This window comes from Thalassophryne amazonica, chromosome 6 (assembly GCF_902500255.1).
Source record: "Thalassophryne amazonica chromosome 6, fThaAma1.1, whole genome shotgun sequence".
Classification (NCBI taxonomy): Eukaryota; Metazoa; Chordata; class Actinopteri; order Batrachoidiformes; family Batrachoididae; genus Thalassophryne; species Thalassophryne amazonica.
This window is the reverse complement of record NC_047108.1, coordinates 110,567,562-110,589,305: the sequence shown is the minus strand read 5'-3', so window position 1 is coordinate 110,589,305 and position 21,744 is coordinate 110,567,562. Positions and strand designations below refer to the sequence as shown.

At 45.1% G+C, this 21,744-nt stretch overlaps 1 long non-coding RNA gene across 1 annotated transcript; it reads right to left on the bottom strand.

Moving 5' to 3' along the window:
* Nucleotides 1-12,697: 12,697 nt before the first annotated feature.
* On the bottom strand, nt 12,698-17,723 carry LOC117511713. The gene is made up of 3 exons (XR_004561053.1): nt 17,711-17,723; nt 16,472-16,476; nt 12,698-12,775 (listed from the first exon to the last, which is right to left on the bottom strand). It is a non-coding gene; the product is annotated as an uncharacterized LOC117511713 (long non-coding RNA).
* Nucleotides 17,724-21,744: the final 4,021 nt, after the last annotated feature.

Sequence of the window (21,744 nt, the reverse complement as noted above, 5' to 3'; positions counted from 1 at the left end):
ATTCACACGTTGACATGTACTGATATATCTGTCGGCCGATACTATCAGCCAATATGACCCTATCCTTAGGAACATATCTGTATTACTGTTATTTTTGCAGAATTGAAAATTTTAATTTCACCAAATAAAGAATTTTATTTTTTATTTGTAGGAAACAGGGCCCCTATCAAAAGCTTTAAATAGATTCCTTGGGGTCACCCTTTCATTTATCCAGTCATTGTGAACGTGTCTACCACACACACACACACACACACACACACACACACACACACACACACACACACACACACACACACACACACACACACACACACACACACACAGTATGTTATGTTAATGATGTGTGAATAACCTAAGCAATCTATCTAATGCAGAGAAACACTTTTACTGTTGGAGATGGTGTCATTACATAGTTTGACCTGCAGAGGATGCGCATACTGTATTCAATCAATCAATCAATCAATTTTTTATATAGCGCCAAATCACAACAAACAGTTGCCCCAAGGCGCTTTATATTGTAAGGCAAGGCCATACAATAATTATGTAAAACCCCAACGGTCAAAACGACCCCCTGTGAGCAAGCACTTGGCTACAGTGGGAAGGAAAAACTCCCTTTTAACAGGAAGAAACCTCCAGCAGAACCAGGCTCAGGGAGGGGCAGTCTTCTGCTGGGACTGGTTGGGGCTGAGGGAGAGAACCAGGAAAAAGACATGCTGTGGAGGGGAGCAGAGATCGATCACTAATGATTAAATGCAGAGTGGTGCATATAGAGCAAAAAGAGAAAGAAACAGTGCATCATGGGAACCCCCCAGCAGTCTACGTCTATAGCAGCATAACTAAGGGATGGTTCAGGGTCACCTGATCCAGCCCTAACTATAAGCTTTAGCAAAAAGGAAAGTTTTAAGCCTAATCTTAAAAGATTAGGCTTAAATTGTATTGTCTACAATTCTGTTAAGCGTGGCTAGGTGTTGTGTGGGCCGCTGAAGAGGAGGTACTGCTGGCCCACCACCACCAGAGGGCGCCCTGCCTGGAGTGCGGGCTCCAGGCACCAGAGGGCGCTGCCGCCGACGAAGGCTGCCAGGGTGACAGCTGTCACCCATTACTGGACACAGCTGACTGCACTCAGGACGGAGGTATATCAGCAGGACAGCGTCTCCACCTCAGTGCCGAGATATCGCCTTGAGCCTAAGGTAATCTTCTCTGCAGCTTATTTAAGTATAATCCTATAATACTTGTTAAACCTTTCAGGACAGCTGACTACCGAAAGCCGAGTGATCGGATAAGTACTCACCTTCCTGCTTATTGTGACAAGAGGTGGAGGCGGCTTGCCCCTCTCATCTACTGGGTGCGGTCGCATCCCAACCTGTGTGTTTGTGTTCTTTCCCGCCAGCAGTACCGGATCCGACGAGCGAAGGCAGTGGCCACCTGGGAATTCGGGACTTGGCGGTTCCAGTACTTCTGGGTTTCGGTGGCAGAGGAAATCTGGGTGGTTCCGGTTCGACTAGGACGGACGTCTCCTACCTTCGGGCCTGCCCACAAGACACCAGCAGATTTCGGCTTACACCTCCAAATTGTGAATTATTGTATCAGTTGTGCTAATTTCACAACAGTAAAACTTGTTCTTACCTTTTTCCATTGTCCGTTCATTGCGCCCCCCTTGTGGGTCCGTGTACCTACACTTTCACAACAGGATATCTCGGCCAGCGTCATGGATCCCGAGGGGCGTCAACCGGCTGTTGAACGGCCAATGGAAGACCAAGGCGCGGTGGAGGCCTCGGGAGGGGTAATCGGTGAGTTGCAGCGGATCCTCACCGCTTTCACCTCTCGGATCGATTTAATGACCGAGCAACACGTTCTCCTAAACCGCAGGGTGGAGGCTCTCGCCGCACAAGTGGAGGCACGCCCTTCGGGCGCCGCTGCGGCTCTCCCTCCCGAGGACCCTGCGCGTGAAAGTAACGTTCCACTGGTCGTTCAACGGTCCCTCCCTCCGTCCCCAGAAGCATACATAAGCCCTCCAGAATCGTACGGAGGCTGTGTGGAGACGTGCGCAGATTTTCTGATGCAGTGTTCGCTCGTCTTCGCACAGCGTCCCGTAATGTACGCGACTGATGCTAGCAAAGTAGCTTATGTGATAAATCTGCTTCGCGGGGAGGCACGCGCTTGGGCTACAGCGCTCTGGGAGCAGAGCTCACGGCTCCTTCATACATACGATGGGTTTGTACGGGAGCTCAGAACGGTATTCGATCATCCCAACAGAGGAGAGTCCGCTTCAACCGCACTACTGTCCATACGACAGGGGCGTCGGAGCGCAGCTGCCTATGCAGTCGCCTTCCGCATCGCGGCAGCGAGATCCGGCTGGAATAGCACTGCCCTCCGCGCTGCCTTTGTAAACGGACTGTCTCTGGTCCTAAAAGAAACCTGGTGGCTAAGGACGAACCACGGGATTTGGATGGGCTCATTGATCTAGTCATACGACTCGACAACCGGTTTAGAAGAACGCCGCCGGGAACGAGGCGAAGGGCGTGGCCAGGCACGCGTCGTCCCTCTCCCTTCGGGTCCGATCGAGCTCCGCCCCTCCCCCACGCTCCTCTGTTCCTGCGCTCCGTGGGGTCACAGCTCCCCCTACTGACGAAGCTAGGGACACGAGTAGGGCACATTTAGGGCACCAGATGCACAGAGGAGATGGACCCCGGAGCGTGTCTTGTTTGTGGTTCAATAGAGCACCATGTGAGAGACTGCCCCGAGCGGTCAAACGCCAAACGCCCGCCCTTAGAGACTGGGCCAGGGGTGGGCCAAAACATTCACGTGGGACACACCCACATTGCTACACGACTCCCAGTCACAATCCTGTATGAGGATTCAACCCTGAAGGCCCCAGCACTGGTGGACACGGGCTCTGAGGGGAATCTGCTTGACAGCAGATGGGCCAGGGAGATAGGGCTCCCTCTGGTGGCTCTTACCTCGCCTGTGCAGGTTCGAGCACTAGATGGCTCCCTACTCCCACCAATCACACACAAGACACCTCCAGTAACCCTGGTGGTGTCAGGTAACCACCGGGAGGTGATCGAGTTCTTCGTGACTCAGGCCACCTCCCGTGTGGTTTTAGGGTTTCCATGGATGCTTAAACACAATCCCCGGATTGATTGGCCGTCCGGGGTAGTGGTTCAGTGGAGCGAAACCTGCCATCGGGAGTGTCTCGGTTCCTCGGTTCCTCCCGGCTCCCAAGCTAAAGAGGAGGTCCGAGTCCCGCCCAATCTGAAGGCGGTGCCAGCGGAGTACCATGACCTCGCTGACGTGTTCAGCAAGGATCTGGCTCTCACGCTTCCTCCCCACCGCCCCTATGATTGTGCCATCGATTTGGTTCCAGGCAGTGAGTTCCCGTCCAGTAGGCTGTACAACCTCTCACGGCCGGAACGCGAATCAATGGAGACCTACATCCGGGACTCATTAGCTGCCAGATTGATCCGGAATTCCACCTCACCGATGGGCGCAGGTTTCTTTTTTGTGGGTAAAAAAGATGGCGGGCTTCGTCCATGCATTGATTACAGGGGGTTGAACGAGATCACGGTTCGCAACCGATACCCGTTGCCCTTGTTGGATTCAGTGTTCACTCCCTTGCATGGAGCCAAAATGTTCACCAAGCTGGATCTTAGGAATGCGTATCATTTGGTTCGGATTCGGAAGGGAGACGAATGGAAGACGGCATTTAACACCCCCTTAGGTCATTTTGAGTACCTGGTCATGCCGTCGGTCTCACTAACGCTCCCGCGACTTTCCAAGCGTTGGTAAACGATGTCTTGCGGGACTTCCTGCACCGGTTCGTCTTCGTATATCTGGACGATATACTCATCTTTTCCCCCGGATCCTGAGACTCATGTCCGGCATGTCCGTCAGGTTCTGCAGCGGTTGTTGGAGAACCGGCTGTTTGTGAAGGGCGAGAAGTGTGAGTTCCACCGCACTTCTTTGTCCTTCCTGGGGTTTATCATCTCCTCTAACTCCGTCGCCCCGGACCCGGCCAGGTTGCGGCGGTGAGAGATTGGCCCCAACCTACAAGCCGTAGGAAGCTGCAACAGTTCCTCGGCTTTGCAAATTTCTACAGGAGGTTCATTAAGGGCTACAGTCAGGTAGTTAGCCCCCTGACAGCCCTGACCTCTCCAAAAGTTCCCTTCACCTGGTCGGACCGGTGCGAGGCCGCGTTCAAGGAGTTGAAACGGCGCTTCTCGTCTGCACCAGTTCTGGTGCAGCCCGATCCTAGCCGCCAGTTGGTGGTTTGAAGTGGATGCCTCGGACTCAGGGATAGGAGCGGTGCTCTCCCAGAGCGGGAAGACCGATAAGGTCCTTCACCCGTGTGCCTATTTTTCTCGCAGGTTGACCCCCGCTGAGCGGAATTATGACGTCGGCAATCGGGAACTCCTTGCTGTGAAAGAGGCCCTCGAAGAGTGGAGACATCTGTTGGAGGGAACAGCCGTGCCATTCACGGTTTTCACTGACCATCGGAACCTGGAGTACATCAGAACCGCCAAGCGTCTGAACCCCAGGCAAGCCCGCTGGTCACTGTTCTTTGGCCGTTTTGACTTCCGGATTACCTACCGCCCCGGGACCAAGAATCAGAGATCGGATGCATTGTCCCGGGTGCACGAAGATGAGGTCAAAACGGAACCGTCGGATCCCCCGGATCCCATCATCCCGGAGTCCGCTATCGTGGCCGCCCTCACCTGGGACGTGGAGAAGACCGTCCGGGAGGCCCTGACCCGTGTCCCGGACCCGGAAACGGACCAAAAAACAGACTATACGTCCCACCAGAAGCTAGGGCTGCAGTCCTGGACTTCTGTCACGGTTCTAAGCTCTCCTGTCACCCAGGGGTGCGAAGGACCGTGGCAGTCGTCCGGCAACGCTTCTGGTGGGCATCCCTGGAGACCGACGTCCGGGACTACATCCAGGCCTGTACCACCTGTGCCAGGGGCAAGGCAGATCATAGAAAAACCTCAGGGCAACTACAGCCATTGCCCGTGCCTCATCGCCCCTGGTCCCACATCGGCCTGGACTTCGTCACGGGTCTCCCGCCGTCCCAGGGAAACACTGTCATCTTCACGATAGTGGACCGTTCTCCAAGGCGGCCCACTTCGTGGCCCTCCCGAAGCTCCCTACGGCCCAGGAGACAGCGGACCTCCTGGTCCACCACGTCGTCCGTCTGCATGGCATACCATCAGACATCGTCTCCGATCGCGGTCCCCCAGTTCACCTCACATGTCTGGCGGAGTTTCTGCCGGGAACTGGGGGCCACGGTCAGCCTCTCGTCTGGGTACCACCCCCAGACCAACGGGCAGGCAGAGCGGGCGAATCAAGAACTGGAGCAGACACTTCGCTGTGTGACAGCCGCGCACCCGACGGCCTGGAGTACCCATCTGGCCTGGATCGAGTACGCCCACAACAGCCAAGTGTCATCAGCCACCGGCCTCTCCCCGTTTGAGGCGTGCTTGGGGTATCAGCCCCCTTGTTTCCGGTGGTTGAGGGAGAGGTCGGTGTGCCCTCGGTCCGGCCCACCTACGGAAGTGCCGTCGGGTGTGGCGGGCCGCCCGCTCTGCTTTGTTGCAGGCCCAGACGAGGGCGAAGAAACATGCAGACCGGCGACGGGCCCCGGCTCCCAAGTATCGTCCTGGGCAGGAGGTCTGGTTATCCACCAAGGACATTCCCCTACAGGTTACCTCTCCTAAACTGCAAGAACGATACATCGGACCATATAAAATCCTCAAAGTCATCAACCCCGCCGCAGTGAGGCTCCAGCTTCCGGCCTCACTGCGGATCCATCCAGTTTTCCATGTTTCCCGGATCAAGCCTCTTCGCACCTCACCCCTCTGCACCCCGGGTCCGGCACCGCCTCCTGCCCGGATCATCGACGGAGCACCGGCTTGGACTGTCCGCCGGCTCCTTGACGTCCGTCGGATGGGTCGGGGTTTTCAGTATCTGGTGGACTGGGAGGGGTACGGCCCCGGGGAGCGCTCCTGGGTGAAGAAGGGCTTCATCCTGGACCCGGCCCTCCTGGCCGACTTCTACCGTCGCCATCCGGACAAGCCCGGTCGTGCGCCAGGAGGCGCCCGTTGAGGGGGGGGTCCTGTTGTGTGGGCCGCTGAAGAGGAGGTACTGCTGGCCCACCACCACCAGAGGGCGCCCTGCCTGGAGTGCGGGCTCCAGGCACCAGAGGGCGCTGCCGCCGACGAAGGCTGCCAGGGTGACAGCTGTCACCCATTACTGGACACAGCTGACTGCACTCAGGACGGAGGTATATCAGCAGGACAGCGTCTCCACCTCAGTGCCGAGATATCGCCTTGAGCCTAAGGTAATCTTCTCTGCAGCTTATTTAAGTATAATCCTATAATACTTGTTAAACCTTTCAGGACAGCTGACTACCGAAAGCCGAGTGATCGGATAAGTACTCACCTTCCTGCTTATTGTGACAAGAGGTGGAGGCGGCTTGCCCCTCTCATCTACTGGGTGCGGTCGCATCCCAACCTGTGTGTTTGTGTTCTTTCCCGCCAGCAGTACCGGATCCGACGAGCGAAGGCAGTGGCCACCTGGGAATTCGGGACTTGGCGGTTCCAGTACTTCTGGGTTTCGGTGGCAGAGGAAATCTGGGTGGTTCCGGTTCGACTAGGACGGACGTCTCCTACCTTCGGGCCTGCCCACAAGACACCAGCAGATTTCGGCTTACACCTCCAAATTGTGAATTATTGTATCAGTTGTGCTAATTTCACAACAGTAAAACTTGTTCTTACCTTTTTCCATTGTCCGTTCATTGCGCCCCCTGTTGTGGGTCCGTGTACCTACACTTTCACAACACTAGGACCCCCATCACTTCTTGGTCACATAAATGAAAAGAGACAGAGGCAAAGCAACTGTCATGCCCCACCCTGATCTAGGATCCTATAGTGCATCTCCATCTGCACCAGCTTTGTTTTATTAATTGTTATTTTCATCATGTGTTTATTGTGTGTTCTACTTTGCTTTGTCACTTTCTTTCTTTGTTACTTTATACTTCAGCCATGTTTCAGTTCCGTTCTAGTTTTGTTTAGCCAGTCTGTTTTCATTGTTTATCATTTAGTTATCATCTGCCTATTTTTGCTGTTAACATTTCTGTTTTCTGTAGTACCTTAATGTCAGGTTATCTTTCAGTCTGTTTTACTTAGTGTTTTATTTCTCAGTCTGTTCAGTTTAGTTTTGTCTTAGTGTTTAACCCTTTGGGGTCTGAGGGCATATTTTTGGACAGTTCACTCGCCTGGCATAAATGTTTTATTATTGGTGTTAACAGCTCTCCCTGCATCCCACAATCAAGTTTTATGTCTCTTTTTTTCCAGGACAACCTGTGCTTTTATAACATAGATGCTGTTGTTGTGTTTTATGTGTAATAAATGTTTACAATCAAAAATAAGGAAGGAAAAAGTAAAGTGGAAAATAATTTTCCACACACATTTATTCAAAACACACAGCAAACTATAATAAACAACTGTTTTGACACTTTATAAAGGTAATTTGAGGTATTGTGTGAAAGACTGTACAACAAAAAGGTTCAAACAATAAACACAAATGCACATTTTGAACAATATATACAAAATGCTCTATGCATTTTTTTGTCTTCATGGTAAAAGCAACATTACGCTGTTCGTAATGGCGCATGGCGCATTTGGAGCCCAATAGTATGTACTCATTGGAGCACCCAGCGGGCTATTCAAACGGGCCAACTAGTAACATATCACTCCTGAAAACGATCTTTGGCTTTTCATGTGAGGTAAATCTGCCCTACGATTGGATTTTGTAAAACCATGTGACGGTGAACCAATTCTGATTGGACACTCACATTGCACACGTCATCACACAGCTTCTATGAGGAGTACAAAGATGACCGATGGCTGGCTCAAAAGTCCGCGGAGTTAACTTTTCAGCAAAAAAAAAAAAGTATGTTTCTATCATTAAAAAGTTATTTATAATTTAGTAAAGCTTGGTCTTAGCCGTCGTATACAATGGCGTTGGCCCCAGAGGGTTAATTCCTATTATTTTCTGATCAGTTTTTATGTAGTTTTTCTTCTGTGTTTATCTTCTGGCTTGCTTTGCTGTTCTGTTGTAGTTTGTATTGATTATTAGTTGTTATGTCAGGAATTCTCTTCACTGCTCACTTGCACCTGCCTGTCATTCTGTCTTCATCTGCACTCCTCTCAGTTCTCTTGTATTCATGCCCAGTTTCATTTGTATCACAGTCTTCCTCTGATCATTGCACTCGCTTGTCCTGTTGGCCATGCCCCATTTGTCTGTCAATTCCTTGCCCACTTGTCACTGCCTTTTTTTTGCATCTCTTTCCCCCATTTAGATTCACCTGACCACGCCCCCCTTCCAGGTCCTTCGCCCACCACGTGCACCTCGTTATCCTATTACCACCATTCATTTGTTGATTTCATTCACTTACCAGCACTTTGTCTCGTCCTGTTAATGCCAAGCTGTGTTTTTGACTCTGCTCTGTGTACCGGATCCGCGGACTGCCTTCCTGTTACCGAACCCTTGCCTGAATAAAAAAACCCATCCTTTTTTACTCATACATCCTGTTTGTGAGCCTGCATTTTGTCCAGCCTCTGTCTGTGCCTTGCCTCTGCTCAGCCTGATAGCGACCAGCTGCCATTCATTTTCAATTAGAGAAGGCATTCTACAACCACAAGAGACAAGTGGATACTATGCCATCAGCTAGGTGGGGCAAAAATTGATGGGAAGTCCATCTTGTCCAAATACTGAGTGATGCGACACAGGACCACCAATCCAAGTGAAGGCAGCATCACATATGTTGGTTGCTTATTGATTATATTTAAATTTATTTATGATAAAGTTTGCATGTGAACTGTACAACCTGCCTCAACTATATTTCTTTTAGCACAAGGGTTTGATAATGCAATCCTAGGCCTCATTACCAGTTTTATGTATGTATCATCAGATGCAGTGGGGCCAAAAAATCCCTGATTGTGTAAGTTCTCCTACTTAGAAAGATGAGAGAGGTCTGTAATTTTCAACATAGGTACACTTCAACTGTGAGAGACAAAATGACAAAATAAATAAATAAATAAATAAATCCAGGAAATCACATTGTAGGATTTTTAAAGAATTTATTTGTAAATTATGGTGGAAAATAAGTATTTGGTCAATAATAAAAGTTCACTTCAATACTTTGTAACAATCTTTGTTGGCAGTGACAGAGGTCAAACATTTCCTGTAAGTCTTCACCAGGTTTGCACACACTGTAGCTGGTATTTTGGCCCATTCCTCCATGCAGATCTCCTCTTGAGCAGTGATGTTTTGGGGCTGTCGCTAGGCAACATGGACTTTCAACTCTCTCAACAACTTTTCTATGGGGTTGAGGTCTGGAGACTGGCTTGCAACTCCAAGACTTTGAAATGCTTTTTACGGAGCCACTCCTTCGTTGCCCAAGCAGTGTGTTTGGGATCATTGTCATGCTGGAAGACCTAGCCACGCTGCATCTTCAATGCTCTCACTGATGGAAGGAGGATTTGGCTTAAAATCTCACGATACATGGCCCCGTTCATTCTTCCCTTAACACGGATCAGTCCTCCTGTCCCCTTTGCAGAAAAACAACCCCAAAGCATGATGTTTCCTGTTATATGGCTGGGGGGGCCTGGCTGCCGGTTTGTTTGTCTTTTTGTTTTCCTCCCAGGTGGCGTGCATTTGGGACTGAGTGGCTGTGTTGCTGAGGCTGTCAGGACCTCACCCTGATCACCTGCGACTCGTCAGGACTCACAGCTGAGGTGCATCTGGATGGATTGGAGCATGTTGGCATTTAAGACTGGAGTGCACAGTGTGTATTTGCCAGAGATTCGACCTTGTGACCAGACGGGTGAGATCGTCGTCTTGGGAGCCATCTCATCAGCAGCGGACGCTGAGAATGTCCAGGTTTGATGCACGGTCTGTGAAAGAGGAGGGGGTGAGGTCTCACGCTCGTCAGCACACTTCCTGAGGTACGTTGGATTTTGTGACTAACAGTTATACAGTCAGTAAATGTGGTGTCCCTCACACCTTATTGTATTGAGCTGTATGTTAGTCATGTATCAGCTTCCACTGCGGTGGAGTTTTGTGAACGGGATGTTCCATGCCTGCAGGTTGGGAAGCTGATCAGTAATCAAGCCAGGAAGTGTTTGCTGTTTGTACACCTTTAAGTGTTCTGTGTGTAGAGTGCGGACTCACATAATGGTTCCTTCTTTCACAGACTCGGTAGTTGCGGCCACCTGGGGGGTGTCGGCGGGGTCCTTGGGTCCGAAACAGCTTCTGGCTCCGGACCGTTAGCGCTGCTGGGAGCGCACCACGCCAGGCCGCACCTTTCTGTTATTACATTTTCACTGTTATGTATTAAATTCAGTTAGCCTTTGTACCGTGCTCTGCTTATTTCATACTGGGTCCTTCAAACGCTGGTCGGTTCTCCGAGCTGCGTCCGACACATAACAGTTTCCACCCCCATGCTTCACAGTAGATATGGTGTTCTTGGAATGCAACTCAGCATTCTTCTTCCTCCAAACACGACAAGTTGAGTTTTTACCAAAATGTTCTATTTTGGTTTCATCTGACCACATCTTATTCTCCCAATCCTCTTCTGGATCATCCATATGCTCTCTGGCAAACTTCAGACGGGCCTGGACATGTAATGGCTTACGCAGGGGGCCACACCTGGCACTGCAGGATTTGAGTCCCTCTCTGCGTAGTGTGTTGCCTTTGTTACTTTGGTCCCAGCTCTCTGAAGGTCATTCATCAAGTCCCTCCATGTAGTTCTGGGATTTTTTCTGATGGGGGGAGATTATCAATGGTCTTGTATGTCTTCCATTTTCTTACAATTGCTCCCACAGTTGATTTATTCACACCAACCTGCTTGACTATTGTAGATTCACTCTTCCCAGGCTGGTGCAGGTCTACAATTTTCTTCCTGGTGTCCTTCAACAGCTATTTGGTCTTGGCCATGGTTGAGTTTGGACTCTGACTGTTTGAGACTGTGGATAGGTGTCTTTTATACAGATATGAGTTCCAACAGATGCCATTAATACAGGTAATGAGCAGAGGACAGAAGAGCTTCTCAACGAAGTTACAGGTCTGTGAGAGCCAGAAATCTTGCTTGTTTGTGGGTGACCAAATACTCATTTTCCACCATAATTTACAAATAAATTCTTTAAAAATCCTACGATGTGATTTCCTGGATTTTTTTTTTTCTCATTTTGCCTCTCATAGTTGAAATGTACCTATGATGAAAATTACAGACCTCTCTCATCTTTCTAAGATGGAGAACTTGAACAATCAGGGGCTGACTAAATACTTTTTTACCCCATTGTATATCTGTATTGTAAATTTTTTTATTCCCTAATATTGGTATCGATATCAGGCTCCTGATAAAATCCTCATTGATCAGGCTCTCATAACAGTGGTCAGCCTTTATTGGTGTGGCAGTTTGAGTGTCGTACAGTGATAAATGTCTTACAGTTGTTACTGTGTGTTTCAGCTCAGAAAATTCACACCAGTTCAGAAACCTATTTGGCACTGATGAAAGACAACGTCTATGAGCTGCAGCTCCGCGGAGAGATCGAAGTTAAGGTAAATCAGTCTTGTAGTCAGTATGTTTAAGAAGCACCATGGGTCATCCAACAAATGATGCTGACAAACGCCAGCCACATAATGAAGCTTCTTCTCTGGGTTAAGCTTCATTCTCCACTTTCATGTGTATACAGCAGACAAGGCCCAGAGAGTGTGATCTCTGAGCCTCATATGTCTGAAACAGCCGTTTCATCACTACAGTGTTCTCTATTATGATATGTCTGCCCCTGCCATATCATTCAGGTGAAAAATGGTGAAGCCACAGGGATCTTGAATTTTGCAGGTCCAGGAATTTGACCATCAGAATCAGAATAGCCTTTAATCGCCAAGTATCCACAAGAATACAAGGAATTAGACTTTGGCTTGAGCTGCACTCTCTCTGTACCGCATGTATAAATATACACTAAACCAGGGGCCACCGACCCTGTTCCTGAAGAGCACCTGCCTTGCATGTTTTCTAACTCTCCCTGATCCACTCCCAGGCAGTTAACTCTATCAGGTGTGCTCAGCCAATCATCAGCTGGAAGAAACCACTTTTTAAAAAACAGGTGTGACTTGAGTTGGTTGATGTGGAAAACATACAGGGCAGGGGCTTTCCAGGAACTGGGTTAGTGATCCCCTGAGATACAGATTTGAACAAAAGCTCATAATAGTCAGTATTTTTTTTATTGACTGATGATGAAGTCACAAAGCAGGGGAGCAGCTTCTGGGACAGGTTGAACTTCCTGAGCTGTCTGAGGAAGTACATCCACAGCTGTGTCTTTGTGTCTTTTTTCCTGATGGAGTCTATGTGGGAGGTCCACTTAATATCCTGGGAGATGGTGGAACTGGAAAGTGTCCACAGTAGACACAGTGTTGTTGAGGATTGCGAGGGGTGTTCCTCCTGAAGTCTACTATCATTTCCACAGTCTTGAGCAGTTCAGCTCCAGGTTGTTCTGACCACACCAGAAGACCGACTGTTCCACCTCCTGTCTGTATGTAGCCTCATCACCATCCTGGACGAGTTCAATGATGGTGGTGTTGTTCGCAAACTTCAGGAGTTTAACAGGGGTTCCCCAAGATGCAGTCATTTGTATAGAGGGAGAAGAGCAGTGGGGAGAGCACACACCGTTGAGGGGCTCCAGTGCTGATTGTCCCTGTGCTGGATATGATACTTCCATCCCAAGTGGGTTTCAGTGGATTATCACCGAAGTGTGTTCCCCCCTCCCCCCACACACATATTCCTTTTTCCCCATGATGGGACTATTAACGGCTTATTATCTTACCTTCTGTAATCTAAATCTGCTAGTTCATAGCACTCCACTCTAACAATGTCGGACTCTGTAGTTTTCTCTGGGCCCCTCCCCAATCAGACCGGGAGTGACATGTTTAGCCGCATGTTCTCCTTGAATTGCTGGCTGTCTGAGTGGTGTCCAAAAAATGAGGTGGGCTTCATAGATAATTGGCAAAGCTTCTGGGGAAAACCTGGTCTTGTTAGGAGAGACGGCATGCATCCCACTTTGGATGGAGCAGCTCTCATTTATAGAAATCTGGCCAATTTTCTTAAATCCTCCAAACCGTGACTATCCAGGGTTGGGACCAGGAAGCAGAGTTGTAGTCTTACACACCTCTCTGCAGCTTCTCTCCCCCTGCCATCCCCTCATTACCCCATCCCCGTAGAGACGGTGCCTGCTCCCAGACTACCAATAACCAGCAAAAATCTATTTAAGCATAAAAATTCAAAAAGAAAAAATAATATAGCACCTTCAACTGCACCACAGACTAAAACAGTTAAATGTGGTCTATTAAACATTAGGTCTCTCTCTTCTAAGTCCCTGTTGGTAAATTATATAATAATTGATCAACATATTGATTTATTCTGCCTTACAGAAACCTGGTTACAGCAGGATGAATATGTTAGTTTAAATGAGTCAACACCCCCGAGTCACACTAACTGTCAGAATGCTCGTAGCACGGGCTGGGGTGGAGGATTAGCAGCAATCTTCCATTCCAGCTTATTAATTAATCAAAAACCCAGACAGAGCTTTAATTCATTTGAAAGCTTGACTCTTAGTCTTGTCCATCCAAATTGGAAGTCCCAAAAACCAGTTTTATTTGTTATTATCTATCGTCCACCTGGTCATTACTGTGAGTTTCTCTGTGAATTTTCAGACCTTTTGTCTGACTTAGTGCTTAGCTCAGATAAGATAATTATAGTGGGCGATTTTAACATCCACACAGATGCTGAGAATGACAGCCTCAACACTGCATTTAATCTATTATTAGACTCTATTGGCTTTGCTCAAAAAGTAAATGAGTCCACCCACCACTTTAATCATATCTTAGATCTTGTTCTGACTTATGGTATGGAAATAGAAGACTTAACAGTATTCCCTGAAAACTCCCTTCTGTCTGATCATTTCTTAATAACATTTACATTTACTCTGATGGACTACCCAGCAGTGGGGAATAAGATTCATTACACTAGAAGTCTTTCAGAAAGCGCTGTAACTAGGTTTAAGGATATGATTCCTTCTTTATGTTCTCTAATGCCATATACCAACACAGTGCAGAGTAGCTACCTAAACTCTGTAAGTGAGATAGAGTATCTCGTCAATAGTTTTACATCCTCATTGAAGACAACTTTGGATGCTGTAGCTCCTCTAAAAAAGAGAGCTTTAAATCAGAAGTGCCTGACTCCGTGGTATAACTCACAAACTCGTAGCTTAAAGCAGATAACCCGTAAGTTGGAGAGGAAATGGCGTCTCACTAATTTAGAAGATCTTCACTTAGCCTGGAAAAAGAGTCTGTTGCTCTATAAAAAAGCCCTCCGTAAAGCTAGGACATCTTTCTACTCATCACTAATTGAAGAAAATAAGAACAACCTCAGGTTTCTTTTCAGCACTGTAGCCAGGCTGACAAAGAGTCAGAGCTCTATTGAGCTGAGTATTCCATTAACTTTAACTAGTAATGACTTCATGACTTTCTTTGCTAACAAAATTTTAACTATTAGAGAAAAAATTACTCATAACCATCCCAAAGACGTATCGTTATCTTTGGCTGCTTTCAGTGATGCCGGTATTTGGTTAGACTCTTTCTCTCCGATTGTTCTGTCTGAGTTATTTTCATTAGTTACTTCATCCAAACCATCAACATGTTTATTAGACCCCATTCCTGCCAGGCTGCTTAAGGAAGTCCTACCATTATTTAATGCTTCGATCTTAAATATGATCAATCTATCTTTGTTAGTTGGCTATGTACCACAGGCTTTTAAGGTGGCAGTAATTAAACCATTACTTAAAAAGCCATCACTTGACCCAGCTATCTTAGCTAATTATAGGCCAATCTCCAACCTTCCTTTTCTCTCAAAAATTCTTGAAAGGGTAGTTGTAAAACAGCTAACTGATCATCTGCAGAGGAATGGTCTATTTGAAGAGTTTCAGTCAGGTTTTAGAATTCATCATAGTACAGAAACAGCATTAGTGAAGGTTACAAATGATCTTCTTATGGCCTCGGACAGTGGACTCATCTCTGTGCTTGTTCTGTTAGACCTCAGTGCTGCTTTTGATACTGTTGACCATAAAATTTTATTACAGAGATTAGAGCATGCCATAGGTATTAAAGGCACTGCGCTGCGGTGGTTTGAATCATATTTGTCTAATAGATTACAATTTGTTCATGTAAATGGGGAATCTTCTTCACAGACTAAAGTTAATTATGCAGTTCCACAAGGTTCTGTGCTAGGACCAATTTTATTCACTTTATACATGCTTCCCTTAGGCAGTATTATTAGACGGTATTGCTTAAATTTTCATTGTTACGCAGATGATACCCAGCTTTATCTATCCATGAAGCCAGAGGACACACACCAATTAGCTAAACTGCAGGATTGTCTTACAGACATAAAGACATGGATGACCTCTAATTTCCTGCTTTTAAACTCAGATAAAACTGAAGTTATTGTACTTGGCCCCACAAATCTTAGAAACATGGTGTCTAACCAGATCCTTACTCTGGATGGCATTACCCTGACCTCTAGTAATACTGTGAGAAATCTTGGAGTCATTTTTGATCAGGATATGTCATTCAAAGCGCATATTAAACAAATATGTAGAACTGCTTTTTTGCATTTACGCAATATCTCTAAAATCAGAAAGGTCTTGTCTCAGAGTGATGCTGAAAAACTAATTCATGCATTTATTTCCTCTAGGCTGGACTATTGTAATTCATTATTATCAGGTTGTCCTAAAAGTTCCCTAAAAAGCCTTCAGTTAATTCAAAATGCTGCAGCTAGAGTACTGACGGGGACTAGAAGGAGAGAGCATATCTCACCCATATTGGCCTCTCTTCATTGGCTTCCTGTTAATTCTAGAATAGAATTTAAAATTCTTCTTCTTACTTATAAGGTTTTGAATAATCAGGTCCCATCTTATCTTAGGGACCTCGTAGTACCATATCACCCCAATAGAGCGCTTCGCTCTCAGACTGCAGGCTTACTTGTAGTTCCTAGGGTTTGTAAGAGTAGAATGGGAGGCAGAGCCTTCAGCTTTCAGGCTCCTCTCCTGTGGAACCAGCTCCCAATTCAAATCAGGGAGACAGACACCCTCTCTACTTTTAAGATTAGGCTTAAAACTTTCCTTTTTGCTAAAGCTTATAGTTAGGGCTGGATCAGGTGACCCTGAACCATCCCTTAGTTATGCTGCTATAGACGTAGACTGCTGGGGGGTTCCCATGATGCACTGTTTCTTTCTCTTTTTGCTCTGTATGCACCACTCTGCATTTAATCATTAGTGATCGATCTCTGCTCCCCTCCACAGCATGTCTTTTTCCTGGTTCTCTCCCTCAGCCCCAACCAGTCCCAGCAGAAGACTGCCCCTCCCTGAGCCTGGTTCTGCTGGAGGTTTCTTCCTGTTAAAAGGGAGTTTTTCCTTCCCACTGTAGCCAAGTGCTTGCTCACAGGGGGTCGTTTTGACCGTTGGGGTTTTACATAATTATTGTATGGCCTGCCTTACAATATAAAGCGCCTTGGGGCAACTGTTTGTTGTGATTTGGCGCTATATAAAAAAATTGATTGAATTGATTGATTGACTCCAATAATGCAGTCAGTGACCCTTGCTCAGTTGTAAGTTCTCCTGTATCTCCTGGTTGCTATGTAATCTGTTGGTGCTAAATGTCAGTCATGAATGATCAGGCAGAAAATGGTGGTTTGAGAAACTACGAGTTTGAAAACAAGGTTTTGGATGACAAATGTCAGTTTTTATAGTGGGGTTGCAAAATCGTATGTGGGCTACAGCCCTGTCATAGGGCCACCTGTTACAAATCTAGACAACACTTTTTTAGTGGGGCTGGACATTCTCTTTTTCCTCAGAGTTGTCCAGGGACTTGTGCATATCCCCACACCAGGCCGGGTGGTGGTTAGAGTCAGTCCAGAAGGTTGTAGGTGGTTGTCGTGGCTGCAATCTCCACCTGGAACTGCCATCGGCAAGGTCCTCCCAATGCCCTGAGTAAATCTCAAGAACTTTTAAATACCGCTTGTGCATGTCTTTGAAGTGCAGCTGTGGTCAGATCTAAGTTGTACTTAAGATTCTTCAATATTTATCAGGTCTTGCAGTAAGAAATGGCAGGACATAATTGCAGGACTCAGACATAAAGCACTTAGGGTTAAGTTTACTATGGTTGTAAGCTGGGTCCAGTACACAAAAAGGCAGTTCAAAATAACCAACAATAGCAAGTTTGTGAGGCAAAAGGCGTGGTCGACTAAACAGGCAGATAGTCAAAAACCACAAGGAGGCAAGCAGGATGAGAAAACACTTGAAACAAGGCTGGAAGTGAAGGCACAAGCTGCATCAATCTGGCAGGGAAAAAGCGAACCAGGTGAGGCTTAAATACACACAAGTGATGAGCTACCAATGAGAAACAGGTGTATGAGAAAGAACCAGAATGAGGGCATGGCAAGACAGAGTGAAACACCAAAAGACAGAGACCCCAAGCAGGAAAAAATAAAGGCAACAACAATCACCACATACAAAAACAGTCAAAACTAGATAACAAAACACACTATTATTATTATTATTCAGTCATGTTCTACAGTAATGTTCAGTATTTGAACAGAGAAACAGTCATGAAGCCAACAATCATCTTAGAATTACAGCATATGAAATAATATCAGCACAGGTTAGTTATTCTGAGATATTGTATCAACAGTAAAGATGCCAATTAACAATAACTTAATGCGTCATGGAAATAAGGAACTTTTGTTTGTGGCCCTGAATGAGAACAAGGTGTCCAGAATACCTTAAAACGCTTCATTGCTGGGTTAAATTACAACAGGTAAAATATGAATAAATCATGGTAAGTGACGGCAACCAAATTTCACAATGACTGACAATTCATGGGTGCTTCTGAATAGTATAATCGAGATGATACATGGTTATGAGAGTCTGGAATTATAACCTTTTCAGTATACTGAGCATTATATACAGGATCTGGAATATGAGCTAGATCCAGACAATCATTTCCCTTCATAAATAGTAACTGTCAGTATTATACAGAGGAACAATACAATAACTGCATTACAAGTGATGGGAAATGATTAATAATCCACTTTAATAGTAGGAGTCTGTACAAAAAATTTGGGAGTATCAAAGACAATTTAAAACAATTTTGTCAACCCTTCAGTATAACTGCCATAACCGAAACTTGGCTTGCAGAGGGTGAAGATACAAACTACAAGTTGGAGGCTTATGAATTCAATCATCTGAATAGACAAAATAGAGGAGGAAATTGAAGGAAATTGAAGAGTTTCAAAATTGGACAGAGGGGTTTTTTCACAGATGTGTAATAAGCGAGTATTTGTCTGTGGAGATATAAACATTGATCTCTTAAACCTGTATCAGCATAAAGTAACTGAGGATTTCATTAATAGTATGTACAGTCTAAATTTATATCCAAAAATTACTAGGCCTTCAAGAATAACTTCACATTCAGCTACTCTCATTGATAAAACATTAAGTGGCTTATTAATTAATGATATTAGTGACCATTTACCAATTTTTATAGTAACTTATCTAAATTTCAATAAAAAATGTACTGAGAAAATACAATTTTGCAAGCGCCTGGAATCTGAAGAAGCTATCACAACATTAAAAAAAAGATTTACTTTTACAGGATTGGAATCCCATTTACAAGAAGCAAGATGCAAATTTAGTATATTCCGAATTTGAAAACATATTTCTCAATATATATAACAAAAATTGTCCAATTATATAGTATAATAAAAATAATAAATATAAAGCTAACCCATGGATAACAAAAGGTCTTCAGAAGGCTTGTCAGAAGAAAATATGCTATACAGAGAATTCATTAAAAGTAAATCAAGAGAGGCAGAGATTAAATATAAGGACTATAAAAATAAACTAAACTATTAGGCAGAACTGTAAAAAAAAAAAAAAATCATACTTTGAAAAAGTACTAACCGATAATAAATACAACATAAAGGAAGCATGGAAAATACTCAGTCGCATTATAGCAAATAAACCCAAATCAAATAACTACCCAACATACTTTACTTATAACAGCAAAGATGAATATAATATGAGCCAAGTAGTGAATAGTTTCAATAATCTTTTGCTAATGTTGGGCCAGATCTGGCAGCTGAAATTCCACACAGCCCATGGGAAAATCAGCAATTAATAGCCAGAAATCCACACACAATGTTTCTTAACCCAGAAGATGAAAGGGAAATTATTAATGTAGTTAGTACATGTAAAAGTAAAAAGTCAGTGGATCATAATGAGGTACATATGTCCTTAGTAAAGCAAATAATTACTGATATCGCAAAACCATTATGATATATTTTTAATAAATCATTTCAAACTGGAATTGTTCCTAAGGCTTTGAAAGTTTATTCAAATCTGATAGCAAGCATATTTTTACTAACTACAGGCCTGTGTCTCTATTGTCACATTTTCAAATATATTGGAAAAACTTTCCAACAGCACAGGATAAATTTATAGAAGGACAACTTACTTGATGAAAGTCAGTATGGTTTTAGAGCGAAAAGCTCCACTGTACTAGCATTGCTTGATTCAATAGAAGAGATCAATAAACATGTGAACCAAAGGGAAATAGTATTACGTTTATTTATCGACCTAAGAAAGGCTTTTGACACAGTTGATCACAATATATTATTTCAAAAGATGGAACTGTATGGGATCAGAGGGGTGGCTCTGAGTTGAATTAAAAGTTACTTACAAAACTGGAAGCAGTTTGTTAAACTTGGAGACTACTGTTCTTCATGTCTGGACATCATTTGTGGGGTTCCACAGGGTTCTGTGCTGGGACCAAAATGATTTATTTTATACATCGAGTCATGTAAAGTTTCAGATCTGTTTAAAGCAGTTCTCTTTGCAGATGACACAAACCTGTTTTGCTCAGGAGAATATCTGCAACAATTATCTGATTTTGGAACTGAAATGATAAAGTTAAAGAAATGGTTTGATATTCACAAATTATCATTAAATTTGTCTTAAACTAAATTATTGTTATTTGGAAATTACAAAGACATACAAATTCAGTTAAATATACAAGGGGTAAACATAGACGTGTCAAAGAGAATACGTTTTTAGGTATCATTATTGATGAAAGAATTAATTGGAATGCTCATATTCAACATGTTCAAAAGAAGGTATCAAAGAGTATTACAGTATTAAATAAAGCAGAGCATGTTCTTGATTGCAGAGCACTACATACTTTGTATTGTTCACTGGTTGTACCCTACCTGACTGACTGTGCTGAAGTTTGGGGCAACAATTATAAAACTACATTGCAACCATTTTTCATTCTTCAAAAAAAAAAGAGCATTAAGAACAATTCATAATGCAGGTTATCGAGACCACACCAACCCATTGTTCATTAAATCTCAAATATTAAAACTTTACGATATGATTTTATTCAAGACTGTTCAATTAATCTGCAAAGTGAAAAATAAACAAGAGCCCTTTGTTGTGAAAGTGTAGTGACACGGACCCACAGCAGGGGGCGCAAATGAACGGCCAATAGATGAGCCAAAAAGTAACAATTTAATGTTGTGAAACGTGCACAACGAATATACAGACAATCTCAGAATATAATTACAGTCAAATCACAAAGGTGACGTGTGGGCAGGCTCGAGGATAGAAGACGTCTGTCCTGAGATGAACCGGAACCACACGATTTCCTCCGCCACCGAACTCAGAGAATACTGGAGCCGCCAAGTCCCGAATTCCCAGGTGATCACCGTCCCCGACTGTCGGATCTGGTACTGCTGGCGAGAACAAAGACAGTCAAGTGTGGGTGTGTGTACACCCAGTAACAACAGCGGTGGGAATGCCACCTCCACCTCTCACTCAATATGCTGATGTGTTTGCAGTGATCCCTCAGAGAAAAAGAGTACCGTCCTGCACTCACTCAGCTTCCACAAAACAAGGGACCGGTACTCCTGCAAACACTCACAATGTACAGATTACAGATAAACACAAAAAGGCTGAGGATATTACCTACAATGAAGTACGATATCTCGGCAACGAGGTGGAGATGACGTCTGGTCTTTATGGAGTGTGATGATGAAGAATGTGTGACAGCTGTCAGGAATTAATGAGTGACAGCTGTCACTCCCGGCTGTGTCCGTGGCGGCAGCGCCCTCTCGTGCCTGAAGCCCGCACTTCAGGCAGGGCGCCCTTTGGTGGTGGGCCAGCAGTACCTCTTCTGGCGGCCCACACAACACCCTTTAGAATTCAAGAATTTTTTACTGAGAGAGGAAAAATATAATTTACAGGGCTTGTATCATTTTAAAATTGCTGGCGCTTGAATGACCAGGAAAGGTGTCTGTGTCTCCATGTGTTTGCCCTAGAATATGGTATAACCTGATGGAGGAAGTCAAATGATGTCAAAATATCAATCAGTTTAAAAAACAATATAAAGCCATGATGTTTTCAAGATAAGTATCTGCTGAAGAAGGTTGAGTTTTGTGTGTTGTCAATTGTAAATGTAAATTTGTTCTGTAGCATTCGGATTGTGTCCTTTAAGCTGAAGAGATTGAAGTGGTTGAAAAAGGGAGTGGGAATAGATGTTTTTTTTTACTTCCTCCCCACTCCTTTCAGACTA